This window comes from Phoxinus phoxinus (genome assembly GCF_949152265.1).
Source record: "Phoxinus phoxinus genome assembly, chromosome: 20".
In the NCBI taxonomy this organism is placed as follows: Eukaryota; Metazoa; Chordata; class Actinopteri; order Cypriniformes; family Leuciscidae; genus Phoxinus; species Phoxinus phoxinus.
Window position 1 is genome coordinate 1,913,677 of NC_136895.1, and position 24,518 is coordinate 1,938,194.

At 40.0% G+C, this 24,518-nt stretch overlaps 1 protein-coding gene and 1 long non-coding RNA gene across 4 annotated transcripts in view; one reads left to right on the top strand and one right to left on the bottom strand.

Annotated features, from left to right (window-relative positions):
• Positions 1-24,518, bottom strand: part of LOC306988061 (uncharacterized protein) — a 317,180-nt gene that overhangs the window by 200,354 nt on the left and 92,308 nt on the right. The gene's annotated exons all lie outside the window — the stretch shown is intronic.
• On the top strand, positions 16,464-18,363 carry LOC306988351. Its single transcript, XR_013795382.1, has 3 exons — positions 16,464-16,610; positions 17,155-17,309; positions 17,734-18,363. It is a non-coding gene; the product is annotated as an uncharacterized lncRNA (long non-coding RNA).

Sequence of the window (24,518 nt, forward strand, 5' to 3'; positions counted from 1 at the left end):
CAGCATGACGTCAAGACATTGAGGATACTAAATTGCTGACGGATTTTTGATATCTCGAACAGTTTGGCCGTGGCGAGGAAACAAAATTATGGCGAGAAAAGAGAAACACGATGTGTTATAACGTCTTCATACATTAATTGATCTTGATGAAACTTCAGTAGCGTGTTTGTTGTAAGAGAGCGATCACATGGATGTAACTAATGTGAGTCAAAGTTATAGCGCCACCAACTGGCAGCAGGAAGTGTGTTACTTTTGACAAAAGTGGGGGGGTTAGTTTTACCTACAGTCACAAAACTTGGTATGTATATTGTGCACATCGAGCCGGACAACTTTCTGATTTACAGTCATTAGCTCCGACCAACAGGGAGTCAGATATTTTGGTTTGAATGTGGTTTTGTCTCTCTCTGCCTCTCTCTGACAGAGTTCCCCCAGCCATTCTGTGTGTGTGTGTGTGTGTGTGTGTGTGTGTGTGTGTGTGTGTGTGTGTGTGTGTGTGTGTGTGTGTGAGTGTGAGTGTGTGTGTGTGTCTGTGTGTGTGTGTCTGTGTGGGGAGGGGAGGGAGGGCACACACACAGACAGCCCCCCTGTCTGTGTGTGTGGGGAGGGGAGCAGAAAGACTATGAACAATTGTGCCATCTAGTGTTTTATACTATGTATAAATGTGTTTTTTATTTTAAACAAGTGTTTTAAAGTACACTAATTTCAATTAATGATATGCTGCATTTTTATGTATATTTAAACATTATCAAAGTTAGGATGTCATTTTTTTAGTTTCAAAACTTATCTGTCTCTGTCTCCCTTTGGCTGTCATTACCCTCCCCTCACTCCCACAGTCTCATTACTCTATTATTTCTTTCTGTATCAAATAATATTACCATAAACAAAAAGTTTGAGTTTCTTTTTCAATCAATGTATTATGTGTAACTTAAAAATAAGCAGATTAAACAGATATGTTTGAGGGCAAGACATGAAAACGATGAAATATAATATAGTATTAGTAAAAGAGTGCAGTATAGGGTTGGATGAATCAGATAAATAACATATTTTGTTAAAAAAACATTTGGTTAAATAAAATCGAGTGATACATAGGGCTATATTGCCCTCTCGACAGTCAAAGCGGGTTACGTTATTGCCCGTCGTGCACAGGAACCCGAAAGGCAACGGGGTGGCGGCTTATATATATATATATATATATATATATATATATATAATATATATATATATATATATATATATATAAATAAATATAGCTGCAAGCAGCGATGGAGGGCCCAAGCCGGGGGCAGCGCCAGCCCGGTGCCTTTAGTGTAACTAAAGGCACCAGGGTGGCGGTGCCACCGGCTTGGGCCCGTAATCGCTGCTTGCAGCTATATTTATTTATATATATATATATATATATATATATATTTATATATATATATATATATATATTTATTATTATTTTTCTTACGACTATTCGGGCACTTTTGGGTCTCTTAACGTGCTCAAAAACTCTTGAAACTTTGCACATGGGTCAGAACCCGCGGCCGGGCTGAAGTTGGGACCCGGGCGTGGCAGGGGGCCCCTGGAACGGGGTCCGAAAACTTGGTCCATAAATCAAACACGCTTGCATGTAATAATATGAATATCGATATACTTATAGATCTCATCGGTTCATATATCCTTCGTGCTTTTACTTTTTACGCCAGCCCAACAGGAAGTCGGTTATTTAGGGTAGTTTAAAAACGCATGTTCTGGCATTTGAAATACTCCTCCTAGAGAAGTAATCCAAACACCACGAAACTCGGTCAGCATGAAGTCAAGACATTGAGGATGATAAATTGCCAGGGGATTTTTGATATCTCGAACGGTTTGGCCGTGGCGAGGAAACGAATTTATGTAGAATATTGGAAACAGGAAGTGTGTTATAACTTCTGCATACATTAACTGATCTTGATGAAACTTCAGCATTGTGTTCATGGTAAGAGGCCCATCACATGGATGTGACTATTGTGAGTCAATGTTATAGCGCCACCAACTGGCAGCAGGAAGTGTGTCACTTTCAAAATGCTTTAAAATCACCCTCTTATTTTTACCCGATTTGCTTCAAACTTCATCTGTATAATGTAAACACACGGCAGATGTAGACCTGTGAAAGGATTATTGATATCTTAAATACTGTTGCCATGGCAACGCATCAAACTTTAATATTCTTTTTTAAAAGTTTTTGAGACTCTTAACATGCTTGAAATTGCATGAAACTCGACAGACACTTTATATTTATTGCCTAGTACACTTGTGCAACGTTTCAGAAACGGGCGTGGTAAGGGGCTCAGTAGCGCCACCTTTAGTCAAAAATGGGGTATTAGTTTTACCTACAGTAACAAAAATCGGTATTTATATTTATCTCCCCGAGCCGGACAACTTTCTAATTTACAGTCATTAGCTCCGACCAACAGGAAGTCAGATATTTTGGTTAGAATGTGATTTGATGGGAATTTTGCCAGTCTCTCTCAGTGTCTGTGTGTGTGAGAGAGGAGGGGGGCTTTATTTTAACCCTTTCTCTGCTGTGTGGGACTTCTCGGGCACTTTTGGGGCCCTTAACGTGCTCGAAAACTCTTGAAACTTTGCACACAGGTCAGAACCTGCGGCCATCAGGGCCGGGCTGAAGCTGGTACCCGGGCGTGGCAGGGGGGCTCAACAGCGCCCCCTTTAACGGGGTCCGAAAACTTGGTCCATATATCAAACTGAATATTGCATGAATTAGTATGAAACTCGGTACACATATAGATCTCATCGGGCCGAACAACTTTCGTGCTCTAAGTTTTACGCCAGCCCAACAGGAAGTCGGCTATTATGGGTTGTATGAAAACGCACGCCCCTGGAATTTAATATACTCCTCCAAGTAATTTAATTTGATCTTCACCAAACTCGGTCAGCATGAAGTCAAGACATTGAGGATGCTAAATTGCGGACGGCTTTTTGATATCTCGAACGGTTTGGCCGTGGCGAGGAAACAAATTTATGGCGAGAAAAGAGAAACACGATGTGTTATAACGTCTTCATACATTAATTGATCTTGATGAAACTTCAGCATTGTGCTCGCTGTAAGAGGCCCATCACATGGATGTAACTAATGTGAGTCAAAGTTATAGCGCCACCAACTGGCAGCAAGAAGTGTGTTACTTTCAAGATGCTTTTGACAAAAGTGGGGAGTTAGTTTTACCTACAGTAACAAAACTTGGTATGTATATTGTGCACATCGAGCCGGACAACTTTCTAATTTACAGTCATTAGCTCTGACCAACAGGAAGTCAGATATTTTGGTTTGAATGTGGTTTTGTCTCTCTCTGCCTCTCTCTGCCAGAGTTCCCCCTGCCATTCTGTGTGTGTGAGTGAGTGTGTGTGTGTGTGTGGAGAGGGGAGGGCACACACACAGACAGCCCCCCCCCCCCCCATTGTGTGTGTCTGTGTGGGGAGGGGAGGGAGGGCACACACACAGACAGCCCCCCCTGTCTGTGTGTGTGGGGAGGGGGTTAGAAAGACTCTAATAAAAATAGGTATATTGTGCCATCTAGTGTTTTATACTATGTATATGTGTTTTTTTCTTTTAAACAAGTGTTTTAAAGTACAGTAATTTCAATGAATATATATACCACACTTCATAGGAATTTTCGGTGTTGTGTACTTACAATGGCTGCTGATTTCATGTGTCCGTTAAGTCCATGAGACTGTAGGGTGTCTAATTTTTCATTTTAGGTTTCAGAAGGGTGCTCACGCATACTTTGTGGTTGATATGTGCCCTCGATGCGCACATTTGCAGAACCCACACTGATGCAAGCTCTAAAGCAGACTTCTTCTCGACAGTCAAAGCGGAGTTACGTTATTGCCCGTTGTGCACAGGAACCCTAAAGGCACCGGGGTGGCGGGTTTTTTATATATATATATATATATAAATAAATAAATATAGCTGCAAGCAGCGATGGAGGGCCCAAGCCGGTGGCACCGCCACCTCGGTGCCTTTAGTAACTAAAGGCACCGGGGTGGCGGTGCCACCGGCTTGGGCCCTCCATCGCTGCTTGCAGCTATATTTATTTATATAAATATGAAAGACATTGAGGACGCTAAATTGAGGACGGATTTTTGATATCTCGAACGGTTTGGCCGTGGCGAGGAAACGAAGTTATGGCGAGAAAAGAAAAACACAATGTGTTATAACGTCTTCATACATTTATTGATCTTGATGAAACTTCAGTAGCGTGTTTGTTGTAAGAGGGCGATCACATGGATGTGACTATTGTGAGTCAAAGTTATAGCGCCACTAACTGGCAGGAAGTGTGTTACTTTCAAGATACTTTTGACTAAAGTGGGGGGGGTTATTTTTACCTACAGACACAAAACTCGGTCTGTATATTGTGCTTATCGATCCGGACAACTTTCTCATTTACAGTCATTAGCTCCGACCAACAGGAAGTCAGATATTTTGGTTTGAATGTGGTTTTGTCTCTCTCTGACAGAGTTCCCCCTGCCATTCTCTCTGTGTGTGTGTGTGTGTGTGTGTGTGGGGAGGGAGGGCACACACACAGACAGCCCCCCCTTTTCTCTGTGTGTTTGGAGGGGAGCAGAAAGACTCACACTGATACAAGCTCTAAAGCAGACTTCTTCTCGACAGTCAAAGCGGGGTTACGTTATTGCCCGTCGTGCACAGGAACCCGAAAGGCAATGGGGTGGCGGCTTTTTTATATATATATATATATATATATATATATATATATATATATATATATATATATATATATAAATATAGCTGCAAGCAGCGATGGAGGGCCCAAGCCGGTGGCAGCGCCAGCCCGGTGCCTTTAGTGTAACTAAAGGCACCAGGGTGGCGGTGCCACCGGCTTGGGCCCGTAATCGCTGCTTGCAGCTATATTTAACATTGTATTTGGTGGGTTACATCTTATTTTGAGTCATTTCATGTGTTTCATTTTGTTTGGTGTTAATGCTAGCCTGTATGTTTCTATTAGAAGGACTTCTCATACATCCCTCAGCCACAAGTTTCATCTGTCTTATTCTACTTGGTTGAGACATCTTCTATCCTATGCTGTACTGTTTCGTATGGGATGTTACTGAGTTATACCGATGTCATAATTGGATAAATTAAATCACCCGATAACAGGGATGTTTGACTGCTCGAAGGACACCATTATTGCAACGTACCTTAAACTGAAGCCTGAGATGATTGAAACCAGGATTTGAAATGATCTACCGGACAGTTTGCTCCTTTCTTGGTTAACAAACCCCTATCTTCACTTGCTCCATTCTCAAAGACCTCTAAAGGAAAGCCAATTGCCCGCGTGAAAGAAGGAATGACATTGTTCAGATGTTAACCCTCTAAGCGCCAAAGTCGCAAAATTGCGACAAGACGTCATACTTAATAAAACAGGCTGTAGATCCTAATATGGTGTAATATCTCATTTGTATTCCCTACCACTAGATGGCAGACATGTAATACTTTGATTCAAGACCAAAATGACGTCATGTTCCTATTCAAAGTATTGGAGAAAACAGCAGAGCAAGTGAGCGCTCGTGTCATTGATGCGGAAGCAGTTCAGTTCAGAGCGTCTGTCGAGGTCAAAGTATTCATAGGACAGTTATGGGGCAACGTGGAGGCAGGGCGGGGAGTCGCAATGACAAAGACAGTAGTCCGAGCTGTGCGCACTCGGTGCGCGCGCGAGGCAGATCTGGCCGCGCCCGCGCTGCTCGTAGCAGGAGCAGAGGCGGTGTGACACAGGGCAACTAAACATGTCTTGTCTACTTGTGTTTGTGTCATATGAATAATATATATATGTAATATATATATATGTTATATATATATATATATATATAATCAGAGTGCCTACTGTATGTAGTAAATGGAAAATCCAGCAAACAGCAAAAGGCCAACCACTACATGCATTCGGTTTGTTTCTAATGATTTACACAGTTTGTTTACTACTTACTATTTACCTGAGCATTCAGTATTGTGCAATATAGCATACAGAAGGTGAGGGACATTTTGGGGGGAAGGAAGTGCTGCATTTTATCATTTAAACTTGTGACTTTTCATGAAAATTCTATAATCCAAGATGGCCACAACCATATGACGTCATAATATGCAAATTAGATGGAAAATGTAATCCCTACATAAACTTTGGGTCATCCTTAATATTTCTCTAATTTACAGAAAGTCTCTATCTTTTATCACTTTTAAGATATAGCCTTTTGAAATTAAGATGTCAAAATCGAACGTTTTAGGAAAAAACCTCTGGCGCCTAAAGAGTTAACTATGAATGTGACATGACACTGAACACTTGCAGTCATAGGCTACATTTCTGAATGAGATGAAGAAAAACTCACATAACGTTAATTAAAGTCGTCGTTTGACCTACGTTATAACGAGTCTTTTGTATTTTAACTTATATGTTTCATATAATAGAACCGAAGCTATAGATTGTGAATGTAAACATTTCTGGTTGACCAGCGGCAGACGTCAGGAGGACTAGCCGAGGTAAGGCTGCTCCAGGCGGGTTACATGAGTGCTGAGCGCCCGGTGATCGCCTGGATCTCACAACTCCGAAACGTCAGATCAAATTTTTTAAATAGGCGCTATCTTTATAAACAAACCACAGATTTGAGCTTTAAACAACTACATTCTCGACTGAACAACTCTTAAAACTACATTTCGTGACACAATAACAGTATTTTAAAATTTCCCGCAGCACTTGCCTCTCCCAGAAGAAGCGGATTTCACCTCGCGTCAATTTCGCTCCAAACGCTTGCTTTTTACGCGCGTCCATTTCGCTTAGGACGCGCGAATGCATTCAAAATGTTCAAGCGTCAAACTAAACGCGGTTGGCGCGAATTTGACGCGCTATTCTCGTGCGGTGTGAACGCACAGTAAGGAAGAAGTGGATTAAAGCGGTTCGCCGGGATGAAGGGCCAAACTTTAAAATAAAACAAGGTAGCACGTATGTTTGTATAAATATATAATACATAGGTGGGGATGCAGTATAAATAAACTTAGGGTCGTCCATCATGGGTTCGCCAGAGTGATGAGTGATTCACTGGAAGTGGCAGTGCACAAAGATCACTGAATGCGGAAGTACTACGTATCAGCGTGATAATCCGCTATTTACATATTTTAAAGGCCCCCTGTGTAAGAATTTCTCCCATCTAGTGGTTAGGTGTGGTATTGCAACACGCCTCTCAAGCGCGGCCTCTTTTAGAACTACGGTAGTCTCAGCCTTAGACGTCACGCCCACGGAACGTTGGCTAAACGTCTGATGCATATGGTACACTTAACTGGAAACACTTCAAGAATGTCGAAGTTGTCATCTGATTGGTTTAATTTTATCGGATTTCCGGGGGGCGTGAGTGTCGCGTTTATTTTCGGTCCGCCGGGAAACAAAGCGCAGACGTCTGATTGCGGAAGAAAAACTGTTGTGTTTAAATGAGTGACAATGAGTATTTTTCAAGATCAGCTTAACGCCGGATTCTCAAAAGTATGTGAGGTTCACGGCATAGACTCTTTAAAGGAGAACTCCGGTCAATTTTAACATTGAGCTCAATTTTTAGTAAATTTGGAGTGCTGTCAATACAGAGAACAACGACAAAAATCGGTGTTGCCTACACCGTGTTATTCTCTTTTTAAAATTTGCACCCTATTGACTTGAATGGGGCAAGTTTTAAACCTGCTTTTATCCTCTTAACATATTTGATGTGTCATACAAGTGCCCAGCCATGTTGAGTGATTCCTTAAGAGTGAACACGAGTGAATCTGACTGCAGTAGATGTGAAAAATATGAATAAAAATGATGTTATATCAGCCAGCGCAAATACCTGTATTTAGTTCCTGTTTTCGGTGGAAGTCCAAAGTAGTCGATTGTCGAGTTCACGCGCGTGATCATAGTAACTAAACCTATGCGCGTGAACTCGACAATCGACTACTTTGGACTTCCACCGAAAACAGGAACTAAATACAGGTATTTGCGCTGGCTGATATAACATCATTTTTATTCATATCTTTCACATCTACTGCAGTCAGATTCACTCGTGTTCACTCTTAAGGAATCACTCAACATGGCTGGGCACTTGTAATGACACATCAACGATGATAAGACTAAGAACTGGTTAAGTTTAAAACTTGCCCCATTCAAGTCAATAGGGTGTAAATTTTAAAAAGAGTATAACACGGTGTAGGCAACACCGATTTTTGTCGTTGTTCTCTGTATTGACAGCACTCCAAATTTACTAAAAATTGAGCTCAATGTTCAAATTGACCGGAGTTCTCCTTTTAAGAGATGTCCAGGAGTTTTGTTTGAGGCACTTAGTGGAGACAAAAAGAGATATTTTAGCCTGTTTGCCGACGGGATTTGGGAAGAGTATTATTTTCCAAGCCTGGCCGACCCTTAGTCAGCATTTAGAAGGATTCCAAGCAGATCCAATTTTAGTAGTTGTGTGTCCCCTCCTATCTATTATGGAAGATCAAGTGAAGTACCTAACTGCGAAGGGGATATCAGCCGCGTTTGCGGGCAAACATGAAACAACAGACGCTGACATCGCAGCTGGCCGATTCAGTATTGTGTTTGGTTCTCCAGAATTGCTTGTGGGTGTTAAAAAGTGGAGAGATATGCTTCAAACAGATGTTTACCGCGAGCGTCTCATCGGTATGGCTGTTGATGAAGTGCACACCATTGTTCTATGGTAAGTAATGGTATTCTTTATTTATATCCTATTTGGTTGTAGTGTGCATACTTAAACAAAACCCCTCTTGATTACTGTTGTCATTACATTTGTAGCTACTTGTAAACTTTGTCAGTTATTTATTGTGGGTATCCATTCAACTACAGCTGTATTACATAGAATGTCATTTTTATTAATTATATTATATTAAGAAATGTCAGTGGTTATGTCATTATTTTATAAAATATTTACATGACAGATAAATTATAAAATGAAAACTGCATTGAAAAAATACATGTTGATAATGAAATACATTATACTCACAACAACAAATATAATAACAAATGTTCTGTGTGTCTGTGTTGCAGGGGGGAACGCCATGGCAGTGATGCTCCATTCAGAAAGTGGTGTGGTTTGGTTGGTGAGCTCAGATCACTCCTGCCTATCTCCTTACCAGTGCTGGCCCTAACTGCTACAGCATCTTTGACAACACGCGAGAAAATAATGAAGCACTTAGGACTACAGAAGTGCTAAGAAGTTGTCAGAAGCCCTGATAGGAGCAACATCAGACTTGCAGTTAAAAAAGTGTCTTCTGATGTAACTAATACATTGTCTTGGCTTATCAACGAACTCATGGTAAAGGGCCCACAGACTGCACGTACTGTCATTTACTGCAAATCTATATCTGACTGTTCAATGCTGTTCCATGATGTGTTCCTTGCCTCCCTTGGACAAAGATCAGTTCACCCACCTGGCACTATAGCAATGTGTCATCTAACAGAGTTGTTGACATGTTTCATTCAATGACATCAGACAGTGTCAAAAACAACATAATTCAGACTCTCAGAGACCCTCAGTCTGTCCTCAGAGTGGTGATAGCAACGTCAGCTTTGGGCATGGGAGTTGATTTGAAAAATATACAACACGTAGTTCAGTATGGGCCACCAAAAGACATCGAATCATACATGCAAGCATTTGGGAGAGCAGGGAGAGATGGCTCTATGTCCCATTCCCTCATTCTTTACCATGGAAAGCAGCTTATAGGCATTTCAGAGAAAATGCGTGAGTATGTCAGTAATGTCGCTTCCTGCAGAAGAACACAACTAATGAACTTATTTGATGGGGAGGTTGTACAGCCACTTGCAGTAAAGCATGCTTGTTGTGACAATTGTGCGAAAATGTGTCAGTGCAAGGAAAGTTGTGATGGTAATGCCAGTGACCTGGAACTTCATGCTGCAAAGCCAATTGCACACAAAGTGAGAACTGTCAGCAATCATCAAAGGGAATCTCTCCGTCAGATGTTGATGGACAGGCTTGAGGGAGACGTGGATCATGGACTATGTGGAAAGATTTCAGTTTACCACACATTGCAGGAACACTACTCAACAAAAGACCCAATGATTAATGAGACACTACAGTCATGTGAGACACTGTTTTGCATTGATGACATAATTTGCCAAGTACATGTGTATGATTTCAATCATGCCAAGATCATTCTTGAAACTGTGATGGAGGTTTTTGGAGACTGTGAATCAGACATGGACAGTAACAGTTTTGATGACAGTGTCAATGTCTTTGAATTTGATGCGATGTCATTACATGACTGAATTAAGTCTCAGTTATATGGCTCATGTAAGAGACATTTGATTTCTTTAATGTTTATGTAAATATTAACTGCTTTATTTCATAACTGAATGTGTTGTGCTACTTGTAATTGTCAACAAGCTTTATTTTGGTCAAAGTACAAACAATAAATAATCTTTGAATTACTGCATGTGTTGTTGAGAAAATGTCTTCAAGCATGAAACTGCACTACATTAATAGTTCAATATAAAAGTAAAGCTTAAAACATCAGTGTATATAAACATCTTTAATAAAATTCTGGACACATTATATATTTGTGTATAAGTATTTATTACTTGTAAACATATCAATCAGAATTGCAATTGACATGTATTTGTATCATAAGTTAAGATTCAGCAACTTAAAAAAACAATCAAAAACTATTTAGTTTTTTTTTTTATATTTTCTGTACATGTACAGCATGCTGCTCTTTACTCTTAAAGGCCCTGTAAAGTAAAAAATAAGTATGTGTAAACGAGCTGACATTGCATTAATACAGGAATCTCATCTCAAGGCTTCTGATGTTACTCGCTTTCAGAATAGACATTTTAAAATGATAGCTTTCTCTTCGCATAATAGTGCCTCAAGAGGAGGTATTATACTCCAGAACAGGAAATTCCCGTTGCTAATAGAGAAAATAGGAGGGGACGAAAACGGGCGGGTTACATATGCTTCTGGCTCATGGAATAATTTAAAAATAGTTCTCTTCTCAGTTTATTCTCCAAATAACTACGATGTAGATTTTTTCCCATCTCTTACTAAACTATTTCTTAATTTTGTCGACTACAAACTGGTCGTAGGTATGGATGCTAATGCAGTTTGTAACCCCTTAATTGATAGATCCCTTGTCGCTGTCCATGGTGATCCGGCTTCACAGTCATTAAACGATCTCATTGTTGATAACAATTTATGTGATATTTGGAGAGTGAAAAATGGGAACTCTAGAGATTATACTTTTTACTCGGCACGCCACAAATCATTTTCGAGATTAGATTACATCTTAATTTCTAAATCTCTTATCCAAGGAGTAAACCACATTGATATTCTACCTATTCTGATTTCAGATCATTCCGCTGTGATTTGTAATCTATCTCCTCCGATAATTCCCTTAAGCGCCAAAAGGTGGCGTATGAATACAACTTTCTTGCAAAATGAAGATTTTTTGTCCCAATTACGTTCTAAATTATCTCTCTTCCTTCAAGAAAACTTAAATTCATCTATTAATCCTCAAATTCTATGGGAGACGACTAAATGTTTTTTGAGAGGATACTGCATTTCTTTTGCCTCCCATGTAAATAAATCCAGAGGGAAAAAATTAACCCATCTGGAGGCCCAGATTAAACATGTAGAGAAGGATCTTAAAAAAACCTTTACGGAAAATAAAAGCAGACTCTTGGGCAATTTAAAAACTGACCACAAGGCTATTCTATTAAAAAGGGCAGAATTTTTCATGTACCGTACCAAACTAAATTACTATCTTAATGGTGAGCGGCCAGGAAAACTTATGGCTTTAAGGTTGAAACATAATGAGGCCCTGGCCTCAATAACAGCCATTAAGGATAATATGGATGTTCTTCATACGGCTCCAGGGGATGTAAACAGAATATTTAAGGACTTCTATGAGTTGTTATACAGATCTGAGGTGGGAGCGAATGAACAAGCTGTTAGTGAATTTTTGACAAACTTAGATCTCCCTCAATTAAGTGAGGAGCAATGTGCTTTTCTCGATTCTCCAATAGATTTAAAAGAGTTGAAGGAGGCTTTAGAGGTTTTGAATCAAGGTAAGACCCCGGGTTTGGACGGGTTACCTCCGGAGCTGTATCTGGCAATATGGGATACGATTGGACCACTCCTCCTCGACTCCATAAATTTTGCTTTAGATACTGGTTGTTTTCATAGAGACCAGAATACTGCTCTTATCTCCCTGCTGCTGAAAAAGGGAAAAGAACCCCTATGCTGCTCTAGTTATAGGCCGATTTCACTAATTGGTACGGATGTCAAGTTATATGCCAAAGTTCTAGCCCACCGTTTGGGAACGGTTGCCAGTTTTCTAATTGCCCACGATCAGACAGGTTTCCTTAAGGAACGTTTTGCTGCGGACAACTTGCGACGTCTTTTGAACATTATTGACTCACCCGACCCGGTTAACGAACAACGTGCTATCCTCTCGCTAGATGCTGAGAAAGCCTTTGACCGGGTCGAGTGGACATATTTATGGTCTGTCTTAACCCGTTTTGGCTTTGGCCCGCGTTTTATACATATGATTCAGACCCTTTATGTTAACTCGTCTGCACGAGTCTCAACGGATTTGTGCTGTTCGGAGGCAATCCCATTGAACCGGGGAACTAGACAGGGATGTCCGTTATCCCCGTTACTATTCGCAATTTCTTTAGAACCCTTAGCACAGGCGATTCGACAAGACCATATCATTTCCCCGATTACTGTAGGTGACTCTAAGCATTTTATCTCTCTTTTTGCAGACGACATCCTGCTCTATATGTCTAATGTTTCCTCTTCTCTTCCTCAATGTCTTAAAATATTTAATAATTTTAGCATTATAAGTGGTTACAAAATTAACTGGGGAAAATCTGTATTAATGCCCTTGTCAGCGTTGACTAGTACTGCATTAGCATCTTCCTTGATCCCAATTAGCTCGATCCCAATCAGCAAGACATTTAAATATCTCGGAATTCAGATTTTTCCTTCTCTGCAGACTATCTCTAAAGAAAATTACAGTTTGTTATTTTCTTCTATCAGGCAAGATTTACAGAGGTGGGATGTTATTTTAACCTCACTGCAAGGCAGAATTTCTATCATCAAAATGAATATCCTCCCTCGACTTTTATTTCTGTTCTCCATGATCCCTTTATCTCCCCATAGAACTTTCTTCAAAGAATTAGATTCCTTGATTACCAAATTTATATGGAATAAGAAGCGACCAAGAATTAAACTTTCAACACTGCAGAGAATATCCAATAAAGGAGGTTTGTCACTTCCAAACTTCCTTTTGTACTTTTGGGCATGTCAGCTGCGATCTCTTAAGGTTTGGTTAAAGGACGATTCCCAGATCGCCTGGAGGGATGTGGAAGCCTCCGCTGTGCTCCCGCATCGGCTCCAGGATATTTTATTCACGGGTATATTAAAGAAAGAGGTGAAGGTTGGGAACACAATTGTGTGTAATTCTCTGAACATCTGGTATGAGGTATGCAAATTCATGGGTTGTTCATCTAAGTTCACATCTGAATCGCCGATCTGGCATAATAATAATTTACAATCAGATAACAGACCTTTTGTTTTTAAGCCATGGTCGAATCAAGGTGTACATACCCTGTGTGATATATTCAATAATCAGGGCTTGAGGTCCTTTCAAGATCTGAAAGAGTGTTACAATCTTCCTGGACATTCCTATTTTTTATATTTAAGGTTGAGAAGTGCTATGCGTGCTTATGGAGTGCCGTGGAACTGTAAATTGGACTCTCATCCTCTGATGGACTGTGTGAATTTTTCACAGGCACAAGGAGCCGTGTCATTCATTTACAACAGACTGCTCCAGTGTTTCCTCTAGGATTTTTTCCAGCTGTGGTGGCAGGCCCATTTCCCCAGGGGGAGGGGGCGTCGCCCATGCATGATATTCCCATGGGCCACGCCCCCTTGCCCCAGGTGTTTAAACCTCCCCTAAGTATTATAATTAGGGATGGGTATCGATTCAGATGTTCCAATTCGATTTAAATTCGCAAGCTCTCAATTCGATTCAATTTCGATTCTCGAATTCCACTCAATGAATATACTGTAGATTTAACACAAAACCTATATTTATAAAAAAGAACAGTGAACATAAGTTTACGAGTGGTTAATTAATAAAAAGAAATTAATAGCCAGTATATTAAACTCTTATTATTTTAGGGTACACTTGGGTACATTAAAACAGCATATATCAAATGCATACAATGAATAGACAGGATTTTGATGCAAGATGAAAAATTGATTATTGAAAAAGTCAGAACAGTCTCATGCCTTGATCAAACAGGATCAGGTTATTTTATGTTTAAGATAAAACAAACATAAAATCTCACTGCATTAGAATAACATGGAGGCTGCAAGCCTATGAAGTGTAGGAAAACTAATACTGGCTTTTGGGTGATATATAAATAAATATGGGGGGAAAAAATCGATTCATAGCCTTTGAGAATCGATATTGAATTAACCACAATTTAAAAAACGATTAATCGAAAAATATTTTTTCTAGTTATAATATGAAGGTTCCAATTTACAGCGGCAAAGCGATTATGCGCATCCCGTGCGCCGAATGATGCACTTGAAGCAACTCGAAGTCACAGCGTGCAGCGCGTCGCATTGAAAAGTGTTAGCAGAGTACACAGACAACACACGAAATACTGTTTCACAACTACCAGTCTCTTGACTGGCACACTTTATTTAAAAGCACAAAGCGAAGAGATATTTGATGCTTACTGTATTATATCTATGCAACAGTTTATTTAGCCTTTTCTTTGAACAGTTTTACATTTCAGTTACAGTGCGCATGAAGAACAATTCGAATTCAGAGTGCTCAGTGCTGTAATCTAACAGAACTAACGCAATAAACTCCAGTAAGATAAAGTAATTTTATGCAAACCATAGACCTTTATCTACAAATAAAGTATAATAATGTGAACATTGATCTTGGAGAGTGTCATCGTGTTACTCGTAACCGAACGCGACGCGCTGTTTGAGTTCTGAATGGAGAATGACTGAGGAGAGATGAGTTTTCATTAACTTTAACTTAACGACTTCAATATTATTTTTTACCTCACATTATGCTATCGAATGACTTTAGAAGTCTTGGAATATAGTGCACGAAAACTTTATGGTGCTTTACAATGTTTTTTATGCCTTTAGTGGGGCTTAACAATAACACATTAGTATGCACAATATCGGACGGACCTCACTGAGAAGCTGCAGCCGTGGCGGGAGGATTTTTGGTGTGGCGGCCCACCACGGCTGAATGAATGTAGCGGAAACACTGTGCTCAATCAAGGCTGTGGTAGGCTCTCTATCATTACGATATGGGAAAAGGAATTCGCTCCCCGCAAACTAAATTGGGACTTGATATGGGACACTATTCCAACAATGTCTAAAAATCTTGCTCACCAACTGATACACTTTAAATTGCTTCATAAGGCATATGCTACTCCATATGTTTTGCACAAAATGAAGCGATTACCTACCCCCTTCTGTACACTTTGTAATTCCAATTCTGTGGGTACCTATATGCATATGTTTTATGAGTGCCAGCTTATCAGTAACTTCTGGGATCAAGTGTTTTTAAGTGTATCAGAACTATGTGATAAGGTTATCCTCAAGCACCCCAGTCTATGTTTGCTGAATATTGATGAGGATCTTGATCTGACGGTTAGTCAGCGCAGGATTCTACACACTGCTCTAACTGCAGGCAAAAAGATAATTTTTAAGATCTGGCATGAGCCTACGGTCCCAGCAGCCAAACTATGGCTTTTAGAAACTAAATATATATCACTACTAGAGCTCTCTACAGCGAGAATCAACAAAGCTAAACCAAAGACACTTAAGGCCTGGACTGAATTGGTTACAAAAATATCTCATATAATAACTTGTTAGCTCGTAGGTACTGAATGTTTCGGAGTGTTATTAAGGAGCAGTGGAAATCCAAGAGCTGTGCTAACGTTAATCATTCCCCTAACTTATTCATCTATGTTTAATGTTATTAATTAATTTATTTATTTATTTTATTTTTCTTATTATTATTATTATTTAATTTTTTTTTCAAAGCAAACCCTGGTCCTGTATATAGTTAATGGTGGTCTCATATGGACCATGTTTAACCTTGCAAAAAATTAATAAATAAATAATCATAAAAATAAAGTAAAAAACAAAAAACAAAAAAAAATAAGTATGTGTTCTGAGTTAGTCATATCACAGAAAAATGTGTTATTAGCCACCCAGCCAAATTTGAATGATAAAAAAAGCCGGCAAGTACATAAAATAAGCTATCAAAATCTTGAAAAAATTAGAAGTGGTCTCTGCTCTCAAACGCTGGGGGCGTGTCCGCTGGCTGCGCTGAAACCACGCCCACTCACGGGAAAGCTGCCGTCACCACACTCAACTGTCACCGCTACAGCCGGAATGGATGCTCCTAGCAGCTTATTAGGTTTTACCAAGCCATATATGTTTGAGCCTCCAGAGCCTGAATCTGATTCAGAGGACATTGACCAAGAAAGTCAACATCGTTCCCCTCGTTCTGCAACAGAATGGTAAGATTTTGCTCTCCCTTGTATGCAAGTTATAGCTAAGTTATATGTAACTAGCTAGCATAACCTAACTTAAGACAAATAAAGTTAGACTAGCAATAAATAACAGATTAAAACATATTTTTACACTTTATAGTTATAGATCAAACTAACAGCCATAATGGTTGTTATAAGGATGAAAACGATGTGCATAATTCCATGAGATAATGGACTGCTGAATATTATTATTGCAACACACAAGCTGAGAAACAGAATACACTCTAAATTGTTCAGATAACTGTTCTGTGATTGTTTATAACACAATACATTTGTCATACATTTGAGTTGTCAATTATAAGTCACACTGTGAATTAAACTGTAGGTGCATCTGTGGTGAATGCAGGACAATGCCCACAGAGGATGAGAATGTCTGCTGCAAAGACATTAATGCTGTATAAAAAAAAAAAATGTGTCTCCCTCCCATATTGATCATTAAAAGTATGAATACACAACTAGTAGAGTATTAGATCTCTAGCATTAAAACACCTTATAACATATACTCCAACAGGTTCAGAATAGATGTGGAGAGCTTCCTGAAGAGCCACGGTGCATGACTCTTCATCCAGGCCTTGAGCCTGTCTGCCTGAACCCCTACTCTCTGCAGAATGCCCTAAACACCTACCAGGCAGACCATGGGCCACTGGAGATAAAGGAAAGAGCTGTGTAAGTTAGACTAATATAATAAAATAATTTTGAATGTGTAGAAATTACATTTGTGCTGATAAAATGACATGCCTGTCTTTCAAAAACTGGTAAGGTTTAGGACACAAGAACAAAGTCACGCTATGTATGCAATCATATTCGGAAATTATGTTTATTAATGTATACGTGAATGATATGAGGCAGACTGCAGGTTGATGAATCAAACTGTCATCTTCTGGGGTCCCGTTCTGTTAGACCTGACCAAAAAATAGAGGAAAAATAAGACCAAGGCCGTTTTTGTTGCACAAAGAAACCAGATATTGATAACTTCACAATGTCAGTTTTTATTGCAATTATCAGACAAGAAGACCACCGACCCAATAAACCTATATAAATATAATATTATTATGTGACACAACATTTTGTTTTTATTTTGTCATTACAGTCGTGCTCGCTATCTGGCCTACAGATGTTTTGTTTCCTGGTGCTGGGGATACTTGGGAAAGCACAACAGGGTTGTCATACCGTCTTGTGTTGTGCACCGTATTCACCAGGAGTACCCGGATGAAGATGGGGAGTACACAGGCTTTAGGCCTCCCATTTAAATGCAGAAAATCTGTATATTGTACTTGTTTTGGAAATGTGCTATGTACACAATTATTCAATACACTTACAATAAATTTCATTTTAACTATCAACCAGTTTGAGTAATTACATGTGTATATGCGTCACAACTTACTGTCAAATCTGGACTATTATTGTCCATATGCATCGTGCAACAAGTCGATAATGTAATTTTTGTGACAGATCTAATGTACTGTATATATTACCCGAATAACAAAAATTGAGTAAGGGCAAGAATAGTACTGTGGAACTGGTAACTTATATGTTGGCAGAAAACAGAAAGGGATTGTGGACTTCGATGGGTGTTGTTATAGCTGTTCCCTCACAACCTGGACAGCTGAACCTGGACACATGGCTAGCAATTGCGTCGGATTTCCCAGGACGTTCATACTGTGAACACAGGAATCCAGGAACAGCCACTGTTTTCATATCAGCCACAAAGGGTGCAGGGTCCAGGATGACCTCGTTAAAGAGGATGTCCGTCAGTTCAGTCACATATTCTAAAACACAGGTTAGAGCTCATAGCATACAGTTTGAGTCATTCATATGGTATGAACTGTTGACAAACTGTTAACAAAGTAACATGTATTTGATAGTATGGAGATATCAAAAGACAATTGAGAATTAACTTACCAGTAGAATATTTAGTCTTCACCATGGACACCACATGTCCCCCTTTCTTGGCCTTGGGAAATTTTACTTTGAACTGCAGTTCTCCTGCTGCAGAGTCCTCGCTTGAGTACGGCCAGCATTTTCATTGAAATGCAATGCAGCCAGGTAAAGTCTGAAATTAGGATTTGTATGGGATTACTCCAACATAATGATGCCATTAAAAGTACATGTTACTTCACAATATTGACAACATGATTACTATACAATTTACCTGCAAAGCATCCCCAAGTATGAGACGACCACGTTTTTTGGTGCGAACCGCAGAATCACACTGTGGAAACCCTCCAAGGCAGATGTTTGGTAGAGAGGGCTCAGCTTTTTCACATCACCAAGAACACGCTTGTTCATTAGCACCTTCTCCAGCTTGTGGATGACCTTTGTTGCTAGAAGAGGACAGAGAATAACCAATACATAAAAGATGAGTGCATAACAGCTGAGAGTATACTACAGGATTAGCATAATTTCTATTGAATAGTGGCGTACCAGGCTTCAGCCACTTGTGTTTGTCAGTGGAAGGAGGGTGGAGGCACTTGGGAAAGAGTGGATTTTCATGGACATGCACATTCTGGACGTGGTTGAGAAGAGATGTCTATTTTGCCACGGTTTCCTCTCCATTTGATGAACCGGATGCTGACCAGTAGAGGTGATTTTTTATGCTCTTCTGCCACAATTTGACCTTGTTGCAGTCTTTCTCCTTGGACATGGCATCCACCTTCTTGGTGAGTGCTAAGAACAGTTTAAAAAGATGGAATACATTTGTTCTACAGTGGGTGTTGCACAGGATTAGCTGTGCTACAAATAATCAAACTACATTTTCAAAATTATCCTACCTTTACATAAATGCCATACATCATTAAAGTGGTCAATGTCTGGTTTCTGTTCCCGGACAAACTTTTGAACCTGGGTGTGTCGGTCTGTCACAAGGGAAGCTACTTTGATACCAGATTTTTCAAGAAATTCCAGGCTCCGGATAAGCCCTTCCTTTTCCATACGGACACTGCTTCCCACTTCATTGCTCTGTGGATCATAGACATAACATTTCTTTAAATACAGATTTCTAAAGTCTGAAATTGTATTAATTTCTCAAAACGTCCCTAGAGTTTCACTGGCAAATACTGCCTACTTAGTTTTTATAATCTATTTACCTGTACAAGCTGGATATCAACAATTTTGTTTGTGCTGAGATCCATCATGGAGTATGAGCCATATTTTGCACAATGGCCTGGACTGTCAGCTCTCATATCACCACCAAGAGACACAGTTTCTCTCTGTTTTAGTCCCTCAAGCAGGTCGCTCTGGTGTGATCTCCACTTATGTAGCACAGAAGGCAGAATGTAGTTGTGCACATGATTTCGGTGTGCCATTCTGCTGAAGGTTCTCACATGCATTGCATTGAGCACCTGTAAAGTAAAATCAGAAATAGCATGTTCTACATCCCACTGTAGCGCTGTGCAGTGCCCTGGCCTGATAAACTTTTAAAAAATAAAGGTCACAATTTTTTTTACAAACCTTGTTAGTCTGGATGAAAGAAGAGCCAGAGTGTAGTAGATGGCGGCTGATAGGTGCAGATTCCCTGCTGGAGAGCTGCCCAGAAGTGGTTGACTCTTCCACTCTCTGGTGAATGAACAACTCTGGTGGAGGCACTTCTGGGTCACAGAAAGGAATGTTCCTTTTACAAATGTGATCATCTTGCAGACTCTTGAGCAGGTGGGGCAGATTTTAAAAAGCTCAAGCAGGCACTCCTCATATACCAAGTATTTCACCATGTCCTGTGGTGGCTTGGTTGGTGCTCTATTGACAAAGGAAACCACAAAAAAAAAGACTTGTTACAAATTGTATTATTTCTAATGTCTCAACTGCATAGTAAAATTACACGACAATCACATCAGCATAGATTCAAATTATGTTGAGGAAGAGATTGTTCATATGTTCAATTAACAAAGATCTACAAGAAAAAGATAACTTACTGTTCACTGGTGGTGTCAACCAATTCAGACATGCTGGGGAGGTAAGAGGAGTCATCAGGATCTGCCATTTTGAAACTGTCTCCTGATTCCTGAAAAGAGGGAAACTCCAAGAGAGAGCGCTTTGGTGGTTTATCAGGTGATACTGCTTTCCGCTTAAGTGGAGTTGAAGAGAAAAGCGGAAGAAGCATGGCTGTGGTGTTTCCAACAGCAACACTCTTTGTGGTCACCGTAGCTTGAGAACCTGAAAAATATAAGGATAGTAATAAGAGTTAGTTTATATTTGTATTTTGTAAGAGAGATTGGAGCAATGTAAAAAGAACAGATTTAAAAAAAAAAGATTTCTGTACTTGCAAGATTACATACAGGACGCATGCCATTCATCATAATGTTACTGGAAGTAAACATTTTAACGATAATCGTACTGTCTGTGTTCATTGGTGTGAGATAGTGGTCCAACAAATCACAAAACTAATGAAGTTAAAACATTATTAAAGCAAGTAATCAGTAAAACAATAAACAAATACATCAATTACAAGCATAGATAAATACAATATAGTCTATCGAAGTAAAAAAATAAATTAAGTTATTTCAGGTACAGAAATCGCGAAAAATTTAATGTAAATATATTCAATTCGGAGTTTGCACGCTCTCTGAAACGTGCATCTCTCTCTGTGTGTGTGCGGCAGTAAGCAAACAAAGCGCGCGAGCTGCGAGAACGGAATTAAATTATCCTTTTCCTCTTTTATCGATGAAATGGTTTAAAATCTATTGAATGTGAAAACAAGCAAGACAAAACACGTGCACATTTCAAAAAGACAAATTAGGCACTTGACCTCTCAACATACGGTAACGTTACCTCAACATACAACATACCTGTACTCTTTCTGTTCTCTAGTGTTCTTTTAGACAGTTGTGTGGCCACAGTCCTTTTCCCCACAAAGTGATCTGTCTGACATCCAACTTTTCGAGTGACTTTATGCATGAAAGACTCGGTCTCTTTTGTGGTCGGAAGGGACTGCTTTGTGAACAGATAATAGTTTAAATTACTTGGCTAAGGAATCATATTGATCATATAAATAAACAAAAAAAATCATGTTAGAGGGTTGCAGAATTTAGTAGTTACTGTCCTACCTACTATAATTATAACATAAGCACACAAGGCAGCTTACCCTCATTGGTGGGCACGCACTGCCGAGGATGGCACCAGGTGTCGGCGCGACGGGAGGATGAAGGCCGAGGCGGGAGATAGTCGGTTCGGCCCCATTCACCAGTAACAGCGGATTATCAGAGCATCCCAGTTGTCTCCGACGAAAGTTCATAAAACTATCCCGTGTAAAATGATCACTACAGAGGCGGGTTTTGGTGGTGATCCTCAGCTCTCCATCAAGGTGGCTCTTCACAAAATTAATCCACCTCTTCTTGATGTGATCGTTTTTAGGAAATTTAAATAAGGACACCGATCTGTTTCGTACATGATCGCATCCAGGTAATACGCATTTCCGTGACGAAGGCATAGCTAGCTAGCAAACTGTAGGCTGTAGTAACTAATAATAGTACTGACATTAACTCGCGATTGAGCGCCAAACTGATGCGAATGTGCTCTATTTATATTGTTACGGAGCGGCCAGCGTCAGGGGCTCCAGTGCGTCATCAAGTAGGGCCGGTGTCCAGGAGCTCAGGGGCTCCAGTGCGTCATCAAGTAGGGGCGTGTCCAGGAGCTCAGGGGCTCCAGTGCTTCATCGAGCCCCCGTTTTAGCCCCGCCCAAAAAATCCGGAAAATATCAATGGTGAAAACCTGTTTAACGGTCTAACTCCACAATTCAGTACTTCACAGTTCACAGTGTTTGTAATATGTTTTAGCAATACATTTCTAACATTTATAATGTGTTTAGTTATTTTTTTTAGAATTGCCTTTACAGGGACTTTAAAGTAGCCAGAAGCTAAACTGCCCACTCAAAGAAATTAAAATGCAAAAACACAAATAAAAAAAATTCTATGTGACCAGATCCAAAGTCTAGGTAACCTTTAATTGCTCTTAACATGATGTCTACATGTTCTAGGTCAGGATGTTTTTTTTGACCAATTGAAAGCGATGACATTTTCTCATGTGTTCCCATATCCAGCCAGTTAAATGTTTGGACGTGAGATTGTGAAGTGGATTGCCATTAAATGATGGGAATGCAGCATAACATCTACCAGGTGTGATTTTGTAGATTTCTTGTTGTTTTAGTACAGCGACCATTGCATCGATGTCTTCTTCCTTGGATGCCATTGTGTGTTTCCCAGACTCTGGACTTAGTTGAACATCAGCATCAAAGTTATCCATTAACTGTCTCTGCTTTTGAAGTGTTCTACTGACTTGCTGCACAGTTTGAAAATTCACATTCGCACCCAAATGTGAGATGGCATCCTTTGTGTAACGAACATAATGCTCGCAATTCAGATCCAATGCCACATTTTTGCCAGCACCCCCAGTAACATTTACAGTTCTGTTCCACATCATTCTGTGGGCCACTCGTGGACTCTGCATTGCTTGAATGTCAAATTGTAATTTCAGTGCCTCCAAGCTGTACTTGTGTCTCTGGGCATCTTTAAAATTAAGCATTTTAAATTTCCAAAGGCGGCAGGTCCTTTTTCCATCACCCTCTCTCACAGAGTCTAGGAAGTCACGCTCCAAAAGCCCCATCTTTAGAAAGGCACTGTGATAATTGAAAACACAATCTTCTTCTTGGTGCTGTTCTACAGCACTGGCACCATTTTTGTCTTTGTGATCGCACACAGAAATCCCATGGTCCTTCTTGAAATGTTCTGTTAGATCATGTTGTCTTTTAAAAGGTGGATGGCTGCACCGTGGCATGTGACACACAATTGGTTGAGGTACAACTGTACTCTGTGGAGGACTCTGGAGATTTCCTTTCAACATGTTATGAAATTCTGGAGATTCATTGAGAATGTATGTGTCAACAATGTTTAGGATTTGTTCATCAAACCAATCTTGCTTCTCCTCATTTGACAGAAAAGAGGTCGGCATGGATACTGGCATGTCATCCTGTGTGTGTAAAGAGAAATGATGGAGAACAACGGCAATGATCGATGCGTCCAGCACATCTTGAATGAAAGTGTTGCATGGCCTATAGTTGTCCCCCAAGGCTGATTTATTCACATTGGTCCTGTGGACAACATTTCTCAGGTGGAAAAAAGAACCAAAATCACACTGTGAACTGGGACTGTAGAATCTTTTAAAAATCACATCATTGAAGTTCATGGAACAATGAAAATCCGCAATAACTGGAACAAGTCCTTCCAATCTTTCAAATGATGAGTCTTCATTTGCTTTAGCTCTGATGGCTGCATCAGCATTCTGCTTGGTCAGTTGATCACCAGCCAAAATCACATTTACTACAGGCTTTGAGATGTTGTTTCCATTTTCTAGATCAGAAGTGTAAGGAACATATCACTGATTGATGTACTGCACTGCTTTCACCATATCTGCAGAAACCTTCTCATCCACCTCAAGAAGTCCCAGGGGAGTGATTTCAGTTTTTTGGGCCATAACGTCACTGTACATATAATAATAATAATAATAATTCATTACATTTATATAGCGCTTTTCTGGACACCCAAAGCGCTTTACATAGAAGGGGGAATCTCCTCAACCACCACCAATGTGCAGCATCCACCTGGATGATGCGACGGCAGCCATATTGCGCCAGAACGCCCACCACACACCAGCTTACTGGTGGAGAGGAGACAGTGATGAAGCCAATTATTGTATATATAGGAGGATGATTAGGAGGCCATGATGGACAGAGGCCACTGGGCAAATTTGGCCAGGATGCCGGGGTTACACCCCTACTCTTTCGAAAGACATCCTGGGATTTTTAATGACCACAGAGAGTCAGGACCTCGGTTTAATGTCTCATCCGAAGGACGGGGAATGTGAATATGAGGAATGTGCCACAGTAAA